This window comes from Larus michahellis, chromosome 1, assembly GCF_964199755.1.
Source record: "Larus michahellis chromosome 1, bLarMic1.1, whole genome shotgun sequence".
Taxonomy (NCBI): Eukaryota; Metazoa; Chordata; class Aves; order Charadriiformes; family Laridae; genus Larus; species Larus michahellis.
In genome coordinates, this window is record NC_133896.1 from 123113376 (window position 1) to 123125476 (window position 12101).

Below are 12101 nucleotides of genomic sequence, written 5' to 3' on the forward strand. Positions count from 1 at the left end.
CAAGCATTGTTGCTTCTACTGCTCGAAGAACAATTTCTTAGTATGGTGAACTGCTGTAAATGGCAAATACAGAGAAATGTAATTTAAAATTTGTCACTTTATTTTTCTTAGCTAGCAGATTTTATGGTCACGTAGGCATCTAGCAGAACATACTTCGAAGACCTGTCTTGAACAGATTTGTGAAGTCAGAATACTGCAAACATCATGTGCTGGAACTTCATAGAAAATATCCCTTCAGAAAGAGCGCAAGAAGCTTTGTCCTGACATCAAGAACAAAGTTTTCATTTTAGCCAGCAAAGACATATGTTCTGCTGCACAACTACAGAGTAAGGAAATTGTATTTTGTATCACTGGATAAGCTTCAAAAGAAGCTGCCAATGAAGGACCTAATTTTAACAGGACTGAGGACAGTTTTTGACTCTTTCAAGAATACCTACAGAGAAGCAAAAGCTTTACATTGAACAGGTGTAGGCAGATTCAACTTTGCTATGTTACAATCAGCAGAACCAAACACAAATTTTTAGAGACATGAATTGTGTTGTACTAGCCCTTTTGGATGTAAGTGAAACTTTATGATTAAATTAACACAATGTCTTTTTCATCTCTCCTAACACAGCGAAAGCAGATCCCTCTAGAAGTTGGAAACTGAGGATGTAGAGGAGTTCCCAAAGGGGAAATACTTGACATTGTAGCACTTGATTTACAAAATTTTAAAGAATCATAATTCTTCAGGACACCTGATTTTAACAGAAAACTGTTCTGCACTCTTACAAATGTATTTATCATGGAAAGTGATTGCAGGAGAACTTCTGTGAAACAACTTTAAAATATACGTTTCCCCTAAAACAAGTAACACAGCCTCTTTCCTAGAGGCTTCTTCCCCCCAAAATTCCACTGTTTTGGGGAAGGACTTTAAAATTGGAGTGAGGAACTTGTCATACTTAGGAGTGTGATCTTCAACCTGCCTCTTTATAGAGTTTGAACACCAAGGAATACATCACTGCCATTCAAGAGAATATCAGAGAAAACTCAGGGAGTCGCACAATTTTTTCCATAGCAAGCTTCATCCGGCAGCAACAGCGGCAATTCCAGGACCTTCTGGTCCAGAGGCGTGCCAACCTACACAATATGCAGTACTGGCTGTCAATCCAAACCCTGTACTATCAAAGCCGGGCTCCGATGATGACTCAAAAGTGTATCTATCTACATTCGAATAGGTTACCATGGCAACCTCTCTGGCCTAAAAAGAGATGGACCACATTAGTTACTTAGCAGCACCTTTTTGACAGGCGAAACACAAGCTGCTCACTCCAGATGATGGTTTGATTTAGAATTAAGTCTGTCTGAGAGCTGCCATGGCGTTCTCTGAAGTGTTAATGATGTAACCCGGAGAGAAGAACTTCTTTTGGGACTTAACTTCAGATTGTGGCCTAGCACCAAAGGGATTGAGCTATATAGTGGCTTTGCCTGAGAAACACAAGTTAACAGAACAGCTGACATCATAATCTTTTTGCTATATTATGAAGAAATCCTTTCTGAAGATCTTCTAAGATGGGTCTGCTGGCCTAAGAAGGCCACTCTTGCAGAGGATGTGCAGGATACTAAGGATTATTTGAATTGCTGCTAGCATAACAAACCTTCTAGATTGAAACATCTACTCAAAGTACAAACATTAAGCCTTGGAAAGGTCAGAGTGTCCGTGACTGGTGTGAAAGAAGTCTGTAGTTTAGACAGAAATGCACACACTCCAAAGGAAAAACTGCTTGGCTACAAGGGCTTTTTAGGGTTTGGAACACAGAATGAAGACTTCCAGAATGTATGGGCCCCTCTATTCAATGCAGCAATGTTGAAAAGGGAAAAACCAGGATGTATTACCCAAGGTCACACTCCATTACCAAGCAATGGTGTGGCAAGGAGAGGAAACTAAGCTGATAAGATACCGAGCAGTTTCCATAGACTTGGGAAGTGCTTAGACCCTTAATTAGGAAAATGTCTTCACCCACAAAATGGTAGAGATGGTCTTACTGATATAATGTGTGCTCAGAAGGCTACAAAAATGACTACTGACACAACTATACTGCTTTAAGTCTATGACTGGCAGAATTCTGTGTTGAATAACTCAAAAGCTATTTGAAAATACTAGTTATGTGAGTACACATTCATAAGTCAAGAGTTGTGAAGTCCTGGTAATCTTTGACAGGAAGCAAGGATGGTTCTGAAATTACTTATTGCTTCCAACATCTGGGAACCCAGGTAAGTAAATCTGGCATCATATGCAGAGTTGTAGACTATGCCCATAATCAGAGGCAAACAAATGAATCAACAAATAAATGAGCAGAACTGGCCACTGTGGATGTAAGAAGTGGCATGTTTAGCACACCAATAGTCCATCCACTTCAGTACTGTCTCTTGCACAGTAGCTTTCACTACCAGAAATTTTGAAGAACACAATTACAATCCAAGCAGACCTAATGAGTAATTCTTTTTTAATCTTTACTGGGTAGAAGACTTAAAGGGTGAAAATAATGTTACGTAATTTTCAGTTTTTCCCTTTGATTTATTGATTGCTTTAATCTATTTCTTTTGTAAAACAGAAAGTAAATAGGAACACACAAATATTTATTTATTACTTTATATTCATCTGCTATAACATATTCTATAATTCTTCACCTAGATGACAAAGTCTGTGTTTTTTCCCCCAAATACCAATAATAACAATAGCCATCACTCTGGAAAACCCTTTATGTCTATAGCATACCTTCTGTGGTAGTCCTGCACCTTTGGGAGCTCTTGGATTCTTTAAGTTCCGATTACAACCATTTCTGCACTGGTCCTAAGTCTACTTTGTTGACAGCACAGATGTACATGCACACCAAAAAAAAGAGGAAAACAGGAAGGACAATATTTCTCAGCATAATCATACTGAAAGACAGGAGAGGCAGACTAGTCAACTAAGGTTGACTGTAAGGTAAATTTCTGTACCTTTAAGATACTGTAATCTAATGTTTTGAATGTTGTGTATCGCATTACCTTGTAGCTACTGAACTAAGAAAACTTTTATACTGTTTTGTTGTAATACATCTGTTCTATTTCTCTAGACTGTTGGGCTAGGTTTGCGGTTGGACCTGGTGATCTTAAAGGTCTTTTCCAACCTAAATGATTCTATGATTCTATATTATTTTCTCTCTTAGATGTTATTTCTCCATACTGTATTCATTCCTCCTCATTTTTTATGTACTTTTTTTTCCTTATTTTTTCTCAAGTTTTCTGATTATTGTTCTTTTTGGCCCAAAATGCACAGCTTTCTGAGGGATTTGTCTCTTAGGAAGAGAAAACCAAGTATTTCTTAGGAGCCTGTCTACTAATTCATAAAGAATGTATGCGAACTCCTATTTTCAAGTGTGACACTGAAATACTGTCTAACCTATTCCAGGTGTTTTTTGATGAAGAGTTAATAAAAAAAAGGACTGTCAGTCTTTCCCCTCTTGACAGTCCCTTCCTAAAGAAAAAAAAAAAGGTGCAATAACTTGCTGTTATGTTGAACAAAGTATAAGAAATTAGCAAGTATTTGGATCCCCTTCTTACAGATCGCAGACTATTTCTGAGTGCTCCATCTTCAGTTTCTATATTAATATTCCATCTCAGCTACTTCTCCCCAAAGCTGATCTCTTACAAGGTAATATCTCTTGCTGTCATATTTTCTTTTGGCCAGTTAAAATGTACCCTCATCTTCTGTTCCTTACTCCCACCCCACATTTATGCAATACCAACTTCTTGATTACTTCAGGACAACTATTTGTGGGGTGTGTTACACAACGGATCAGGAGGCTGACCTCATGTTAAAATCAAAACAAAACTTCCCTGGATGGAGCAAGATTTTGGCTGAGTCCCAGCCTGGAAGATGCTCACTTCCCAAATGCTAGACCCAACCTTTACCCTAGCCATATCTGCAGCAAAAAAGAGGACTCCTAGCTCCCAGTGCTAAAATAAAGGTCTGTCCTGCTCCCACCCTAGCATCAGTGTGCTATGTTTCCAGGTGAGGCAGGATTCTGGTAGAGTCCCAGCCTGGAAGGTGCTCAGATCCCTAACCCTAGCTCTAAACCTACTGGAAGCAGAGGATACAAGTCCTCCTCCCAACCCATACAGACAAGCAAGTCCATCCTGACACCAGCTCTAATCCCAAATTCTGTGGCTGGAGGAGGATTCTGGTAGAACTGCAGTTTGCAACAGCCTTGTTCCTTAATTTTAAAGATTATCAACTTCAACACTTTAGCTGTTGAGGACCTAAACAGAAAATGTTGTAGACCATCTGTAGTGTGTATACATGCTTTTAATGAAGTGGACATTTAAGAGAATACTGTTGTACAGGAGAAAAACTATAGAGGTTATTAATTATCAAGATAATATTAACAAGAAAAAAATATTTAGTTGTTTGTGTTGGAGAATAAAATTAAAAAAAAAGGCCATCCCCTTTTAAAGACATTTTATCTCAGCCCAAGTTGCTGCATACCATAAGCTTGGGTACAGACAGCAAAATAAAAGTAAAGGACTACTGAGCAAGTGCACAAACTCATGAAAACTCTGTAATATTTTCAACTGTTAGCACAAAAAAAACCAAACCCAAACCCCAACAAGTTACATGCTCTAACATACTCTAACACAGTCAACAGTGTGACTACTTTCTATGAGCTTTGTAGTTACCTACATTGAACAGAGAAATTATTCCGCCACTACACATCACCATTCACACAGAATGGCAGAGATTTTAGCAAGGTTTACAAAACCCTCATAGGGAGGGACTCCACTGTCCCCAAAAGAAGAGCTGCCCTTCCTTGCAGGTGAATTGGGCAGAGCATATGCAAGACTGCCAGTACTTTTCTCTATGTTCTGGATTTCCTGTACAATACACTGTGTGTGCAGGTACTCTAGGCCAAAACAGGATGATACTAACTTGGGAGTCCCTGGGTAGAAGCAGGCGATCCTGTGGGACTTTGTTACGCTGCAGAACACACATGTTGGCTTTCCTCATCGCGGGGTAAGAGCTGCATTCTGGTCATACTCGAAGGCAAAGAGAGAAGTGTCAAAAGCAGCTCAAAGTGACCTCTCAATCTTTCTGGGGCTGAGGGGAATGAGAAATGACTGTTTAAATCATGGTGCTTCCAGACACCTACCATGGCTTTAAGATGCAATTTCATGGGTGATTTAATCTAACACCGTGATGTTACTCGGTGGGGTGGTCCCACAATTCCCTCGCCACGTGTTCCTGCTGTCTCCTGTGCATCAGTATTTCTCCTAGCCATACAGAGAACTTTTTATTTCAGATGGGTGTTTTGGTTAGTTTGATCCTGCTGATGTAGAAAAGAAAGAGGCAGAGGGACCGTGTGGCTGAAGGTGGAGGGACTCTGGACTGCTATTTTCATCCACACCAAAATTTTGGCTTGGTTGAATGGCGTGTAATACTGCATTTGTAAAGCAATGCTTAAATTATTTGGGAGACCTATGGCTTTAGCTGTTGCTGCACCTGTCTCCCTCTCTTTGGCTGCTTATTTCCACCTCTTAAGCTGAGATAAAAAATATTAAATAGGAAGAAAAGCAAACGGAACAAGTGTTAGTAATATGTCCTAATTTCTTCAAGGAGGCTGGCTGTGAACTAAAATGACTAGATTAAAGTATCACATGTTAGAATTAAAGTATTAGATAAAGGCCATACTCTACTTTTTGATCTTTGTGGGCATTCCATAAAAAAAAAAAAAATCCCTGCACAGATTTAGGCTGGCTGCATCGACGCCGCAACTCCACTCCGCTCTGCAATTACTGCAACCCCGGGCTCCCTTCACAGAGCTCACCCACACCGCGCCTGCCAGACGAGGCAACTTCTTAGTGTTTTGTTTTTTTTTCCTTTCTCTTTTTTTGGGGAATATCTTTATGGTTTAGAGGGGGGGGATGAAGAGGACCCCTGCCCGCCCGAGTCCCCCGGACACATCACCCCGCTGCTCCCGCGTGAGAGTGCGGCCTTCAGCAACCCCGCGGCCCTCCCCAGGGCGGAGGGGGTAGACGGGAAACCTCCCCACACGGCGGACGGCCCGGCCTTCTCGGCCTGGCCCGGCCCGGCCCGGCCCGCGGCGGCAGGCGCGCCACGCTCCCTCCTCCGTCGCCGCCCGGCCCGGCCCGGCCCGACCCGACCCGTCCGCCGCGCTGCCGGCGCCCCCTGCCGGCCGGGGAAGGCGCCGCCGTTTCCCGGTGGGGCGGCGGTGATGGCGGGCCGCCCACCCCCGTCCTCCCCCGGGCGTCCGCCGTGCGGCGGGGGCAAGGGCAGTCGCTCCCCTCCTCCCCCCGCGCCGTTACCGGCCTCACCGCCCCACCCTGCCGCCTCCCCAAGGCCCCCGCCGCGCCGGGGCCATCCCGGCCCTCAGCGGCGCGGTCACACGGCTACCGTCACAGACCTGGGGGGGGAGACCGGGGTAGGGGGGGGGGGGGGGCAGCGGTTGCCCAGGCGACCGGGGCCCGCCCTTCACCCCTGGCTCTCGTCCCCGCCCTCCCCACGTCAGCGCCGTCTCCCGCCCGTCCCGGGGTGGGGCGGCTGGGCCGCGTGATTGACAGTTGCCATAGAAACAGGCTCGCCCCGTCGCCATTTTGTCAGTTAGCGCTTTTTTTTTTTTTAAAAAAAAAACCCCTCTTCCCGCCTGAATCTTTTTTTTAATTATTATTTATTATTATTATTATTATTTTTCTACCCCCTCTCCTCTTTCCCACGTCCATCCCGAGAGACGTTGTCGCACAAGAAAACGAAAGAACACCCTAAAAAAAAAAAAAAAATCAAAAAAACCCTAAACTGTCCCCCGAGGGTCCGGCGGGGACACGCGAAAAGCCCGTCCCGCGCGGATGAGGAGAGGCTCGAGGCGGCGGTGGCGGTGCGGGAAGGGAGCGGGGTCGGCGCGGCGCAGCGCCCGGGCAAAGCCGGTGAGGGCGGGCGGGAGAGGGAGGGAAGGAGGAGCGGGCGGGGAGGGAGGGAGGGGGAGGAGGTAGAGGCTGGCAGGCGGGGGAGAGAGGGAGGGAGCGAGGAGTTCCCGGGGGCTCGGTACGGCGCTGCGCTTCCCCCCTACCCCCTCCTCCTACCACCTCCTCCTCCTCCTCCTCCTCCTCCCCCCGCCCGCCCGCTCGCTCGCTCGCTCGCCCGCCCGCCGCTGTCCCCGCGCTGCCTGGCCGGGGCTCAGGCCGCCGCCGCCACCGCCGCCGAGCCGAGGTGAGGCCGGGCCCTGCCGTTGCTGCCGCCGGGCGCTGCGCAGGTTTGGAACGCGCGCCATTTTGTGAGCGATAGAAAATCCAGCCCGGCCAGGAAGCGCCGCGGATCCGCCCGCCGGGCCGGGCCGGGCCCCCCCCTCCCTCTCTTCCCCGCTCCCTCTCCTCTTCGCCGCCCAGAGAGGAAGGCGCGCAGCGGAGAGACCCCGCGGCCGGTGCCCCCCGCGCGGCACCGGCACCGCCGACCAGCCGTGCGGGCCCGAGCGCGGCGGGGCGGCCGGACTGCGGAGCGCACAAGAGGGAGGCGCTGCCGCGCCGGGGCCCCTGGCCGAGGCCGGGGGAAGCGTTCGCTCCTCGCCCTGCCTGCGCCCGCCGCCCGAGGGAAGGAGGCCTCAACCGGGAGAAGCCGGGCCGGAGGCGCAGGGCCCGCGCCGCCCCCCACACGGGTAAGTGAGACGCCTCAGCCGGTGGCGGGGAGCTGCGCAGCGGGACGAGCTGGTGCCACCTCCCGGCCCGGCGCGGTCGAGGGGGGCGCAGCGCAGGGGGCAGCTCCGCTGCCATCTTAGAGAGAGGAGGTGGGGAGAGCGCAGGGACCCGCCGAGCCCCGGGCCGGGGCTGGCAGGGCCGGGACCCGGACCGGGCTTTGGACCTGGCCTTCTTCCCCCGCCCTCCCTACCGCCGCCCCCTCCCGGAGCGGGCCGGGCATGGCCGGGGGGCAGCGGCGGGCGCCGCGGCCTCTGCGGCCCTTTTCCCCCTCGGCGTCCGGGAGAGGCTGTCGCTCGCGGGTTGGGAAGCGGAGCGGCGGTGAGGGCGGCGGGACCGGCGATGGAGGAAGGGAGCTCGCTTGGATCCTCTGGCTCTTATGCGCAACGCCCTGCGGTGGGCGGGTGCGAGGTCTCGCCCCGGCCTGGGAGCCAGAGAGAAGGGAGAAGGAGGCGAGGAGAGGAGGGCGTCAGGAGTTGAACCTTCAGCTGAGCCGGCACCTGTTGTGGTGGAGGCTTTTAGGTGCCCCTGCCCCCTCTCCCCTCCCCCCCCCGCCGCCCTGTGAGGGACTGGTGTGGTAGGTAGGGAAGTTGGAGGCCGATGTGGAAGGAGTACCTGTGTGAGATGACTGTCATCAGGGCGGGGAGGAGGGGGGGGTGGAGAAGAGGAGGGAGAAGCGGTTGGGAATAGGCGCAGGGACACACGGGTGCTTCTATATTTTAATAGCTGGCTGCAGTCTTTTAGGGATTGAGCTTTGTGTTGCTGAAGAAATTGGAGACCTCATCTGATACATAGGCTGCTCCTTCTCTGGAGTGGCATTCCCTCCCGCCGCCACAAAATCAGAAAATGCAATTAAAAGTACTGTAATTTGAAATTTCGAAATTGGTGCATTTTTGAATCTCAGTCAGCTTTGAAGTTTTCAGTTTAGTCTGTCCAAAGACTATGTAGGGGTTCTTTGATCATGTGTCTAGATTGCTGCTGTTGCTTAGTTCTCCTATTACTCCACAGTCATTGGGGGAAATAAACATTAATTGTTCTTTAAAATTAACAAAGACAGAATATCTGACTACAAAATAAATCAACAAGCATGTTTTTGACAACCTACTGTTTTAATCCATATGAGAGTGTGCTGTGAACTTTGGCCAGTAGGTATATATAATCATACTTACACGGATATAGTGCCAAGGGGGGGGGCTCTAGATAAGAAGTTGTTAACAACTTCTTTTGTTATTTGGTATTTCGTTCTCCTCTCCTTAAGAAAAATGGTGTAAAGCTGAAGAATGCGACAGTGATGTCTGGTGATAAAAAAGCAAACATTTTGTTTGTAGCAATATTTATTTATCTGCCTGTACCCAAGCAGAACTTAACTTATCTCATTGGTCTGTAGCCCTAAAAAGTTTTGGTAAACTTGTTTCTCTTTTTCTCCAAGCCCCTCCTCCCCCCAACCTCTGTAGGTTGGATATTTTTGGAAAATTAATTATACTTTATAGAATTAGAATAATAACACTGAAAATAACTCCGAGTATGAGCTAGTATTTGTTAACTATTATCTATGTGTATTTGGTGAACTTGATGTGTGTTTATATGTAGACTACTTTTGTAGGCTACGCTTCATGTTTTTGGCTTATACGAATTTTTTAAACTAGAGTGTTTTTATTTCCAGTCTGAAGTAGAATTCGTGTGATGTGTTAAATTACATTTTCTGCTGTGAATTAAAAATTCTGTCAAAGTTTATGAAGCTTATCAAGTTTAGTTTGTGGTTTTTGAATAGTCTTTGAGTAAAGCAAGTGTATCTTGTTCAAAATTGAATAAAGAGCATGGTCTTCTTAAATCAGGAAAAGAGGGCAGTTCCTTCTATTAAGTTATTGTGTATGCATTTACATATGGCAATAGTTTAATACTGTTTCCAGGCAAATAGGTAAGAAAGACAGTTTGTTGCATTAGCAGCAATGTTACAGTTCCTGAATCAATACTTGGGTGGATTTAGAACTTGTCATTGGAATCCCCTCCCCCATGTTGGGCAGTGCGGAGAAGACGCAACAAGGATAATTTTACCTAATAGCAGCCAAGAGTTCTCTATTTCAGTGTCAATTTATGGGTAGTATTCTCTTACTTGTGTAAAATAATGAGGTAGTCATCAAGAATTTATCAATTTTTAAGTATGTGGGTTTTGCGTAGAGTCAGAATTAACGTGTGATGACCATAAATGACTTCTAACAAACTGGTTGATGGTTTACACAAAGTAGAAAATCGTGACTAGTGTCTTGTAAAAACTGTGTGCCTTGTCTAAGCTTTTAAGGTTACATTTAATTAGGGCATACTTGCTAACATGTATGTCACATTTTATAATCTTAATTCTGATAGGGCCTTGTGCAGAAGCATGTGTCTAGGCTAAATCTGTTATTAGGCTTTGCCTTAGTGGACTTACTGTGAGATTTTTGACATTTTAGTTCAAATGAGTCAGTCAATACCTTAACATAAAGAGAAGAAGTCCCTTTTAGGTTATTCTAGCATGTTTGAAACTGTAGCACCTGGTCATATGTAGTATGTAAAAAGGCTAGTTAATGAAACGCATGAAAAACTATACCTTTATTTGCCACAATAGCATTTTACAGTTTCATCGGAACTGAAATGGGTGGTGATTTGAAGACTAAAACGTACTGTTACCAAAGAAGCAATTTTGTTGCTATAATTAGATTTTCTTTTCAGCATTCCTCTTAAAACCTCTTTATTTCAGGTGTTTTTAGCCCTGGCTACGAGGCCATAGGTTGAAAGTTATTGTTACAGCTTAAGTTTTTGAGTAAGAATTGAAGACTGGTATGTGTTTAGTCTTTCTATGGTACTTTTTAGTGCCATGTGGAGAACTATTCTCTGAAGTGAAGTCAAAAACTTTCTGATATCTCTGTTTTATGGGAGCACGGGAGACTTGTATAACTTCTGAAATCCTTTAGTAAATAGATCTGTTGTTGTAGAATAGGATTATTTACAGAGAACTGCTGCTTTTGTCTTTATAACTGAGTACAATAGATTATTTGTTAAGTTTACAGTTTCATCTCTTTTTTTCAGTAAGAGTTTGGTAAGAAACATCTTTTTTTTTCATTTATGTAATAACTTTTTTGCTAATCAGACTTTAAGAAGTCTCAAAGACATGATACATTTATGCAGTGAAACTTCTTTTTTGCTCTAAGACTATTTGAAATAATACAAAAAAGCCTTTCGGAGCGAACATGCCTTTCTTGTAAACTTAGGAGTGGGGGAAAAAAGTAAACAAGACATTCTGAGAAGGGGAATACTCTCCTTTTCCTTCCTCACCTCTGTGGGTCCTTCAAGAGGAGAGTTATGGGAACTGCAGTTGATTGATTGTGTAAAAACACTGGAGAAACTTTTGGTAATTGGAAACAATTGTTACTTCCAGAAATACATATTCAAAATGTATGGTTATTTAGTATTCTCTCTTTGAGGTGACACAATATACCAGTAGAATTGCACTGACCTAATCCTTAGTTGAGTGTAACAATTAATGTAACCATTTGTAATTGATATCCACTGGTTATCTTTTTTCCCCATATGTCGAAGGAAGGCAGAATTCTGGGTTTGATTCTGTTTTATCCAAGCATGACTGAAAAAATAACTCAACTGCTTTTGCTAGTACAAATGTATTTCATTACTTTAGAATAGGTTTCTAGTACTTCAGCTTTATTTGGAGTTTAGCTCTATTTCTTCTAGTACTCATATATATGTGTCTTGTCCACTATCTGTGGGTGCTTACTTATGTCTTAATTGTCTGAGAACACAGATCAAAAAAGGAGCTCCTCTGTGACTGGAAAGCACATAGTGATGGGACAGACTAAGTCCCACTGTCTCCATAAGGTTTCCTTTCCCCTCTCTTGCTCCCCGCCTCCCTACCCCCCCTTTTTTTCTTATTTTCCTTCACCTCCCTAATCCCTAAAGGATAGGCGAGTTTTTCCACAGTTGAAAAGGACAGAGATGGGGTGGCTCAATATGAAAGGTAGTGACGTTATCATATCCTCATTCATTCCGAAATATCCTGTCCATACAATTTACAGGGAGAATACCCACTGAAGGGTTAGTGGAAGTGTGGGAGGTAGTTCCCAGCCAGCTCTGCTTCTGTCCATACAGTGTAAATACTCTGCAGTCTCTGAAGTCTAGATAGTAAGCTATTTCAGTTACCCTGTGTGAAGACATAATCAGTTTAATTTCAGCTCTGAATATAGCATTTCTTAAAAGCAGTGAAAATGTTTCTGTAATTAAAATAACATAAGCTAGCACTTACTTGTAAGCATACTCCTCGCAAAGTTTCCAGGGTCTTAGTAGCACTAAATATCTGAAAGTGAAACTGGGTAAATGAAAGTGAAATT

General features: G+C 45.3%; 1 protein-coding gene across 1 annotated transcript in view; it reads left to right on the forward strand.

The window, feature by feature from the left end:
- Positions 1-7544: 7544 nt before the first annotated feature.
- DYRK1A (dual specificity tyrosine phosphorylation regulated kinase 1A) overlaps positions 7545-12101 on the forward strand; it is an 87329-nt gene continuing 82772 nt past the window's right edge. The window contains exon 1 of the mRNA XM_074602087.1: positions 7545-7685. The gene's annotated coding sequence lies outside the window, so the exon portion shown is untranslated. The remainder of the gene's footprint in view (positions 7686-12101) is intronic.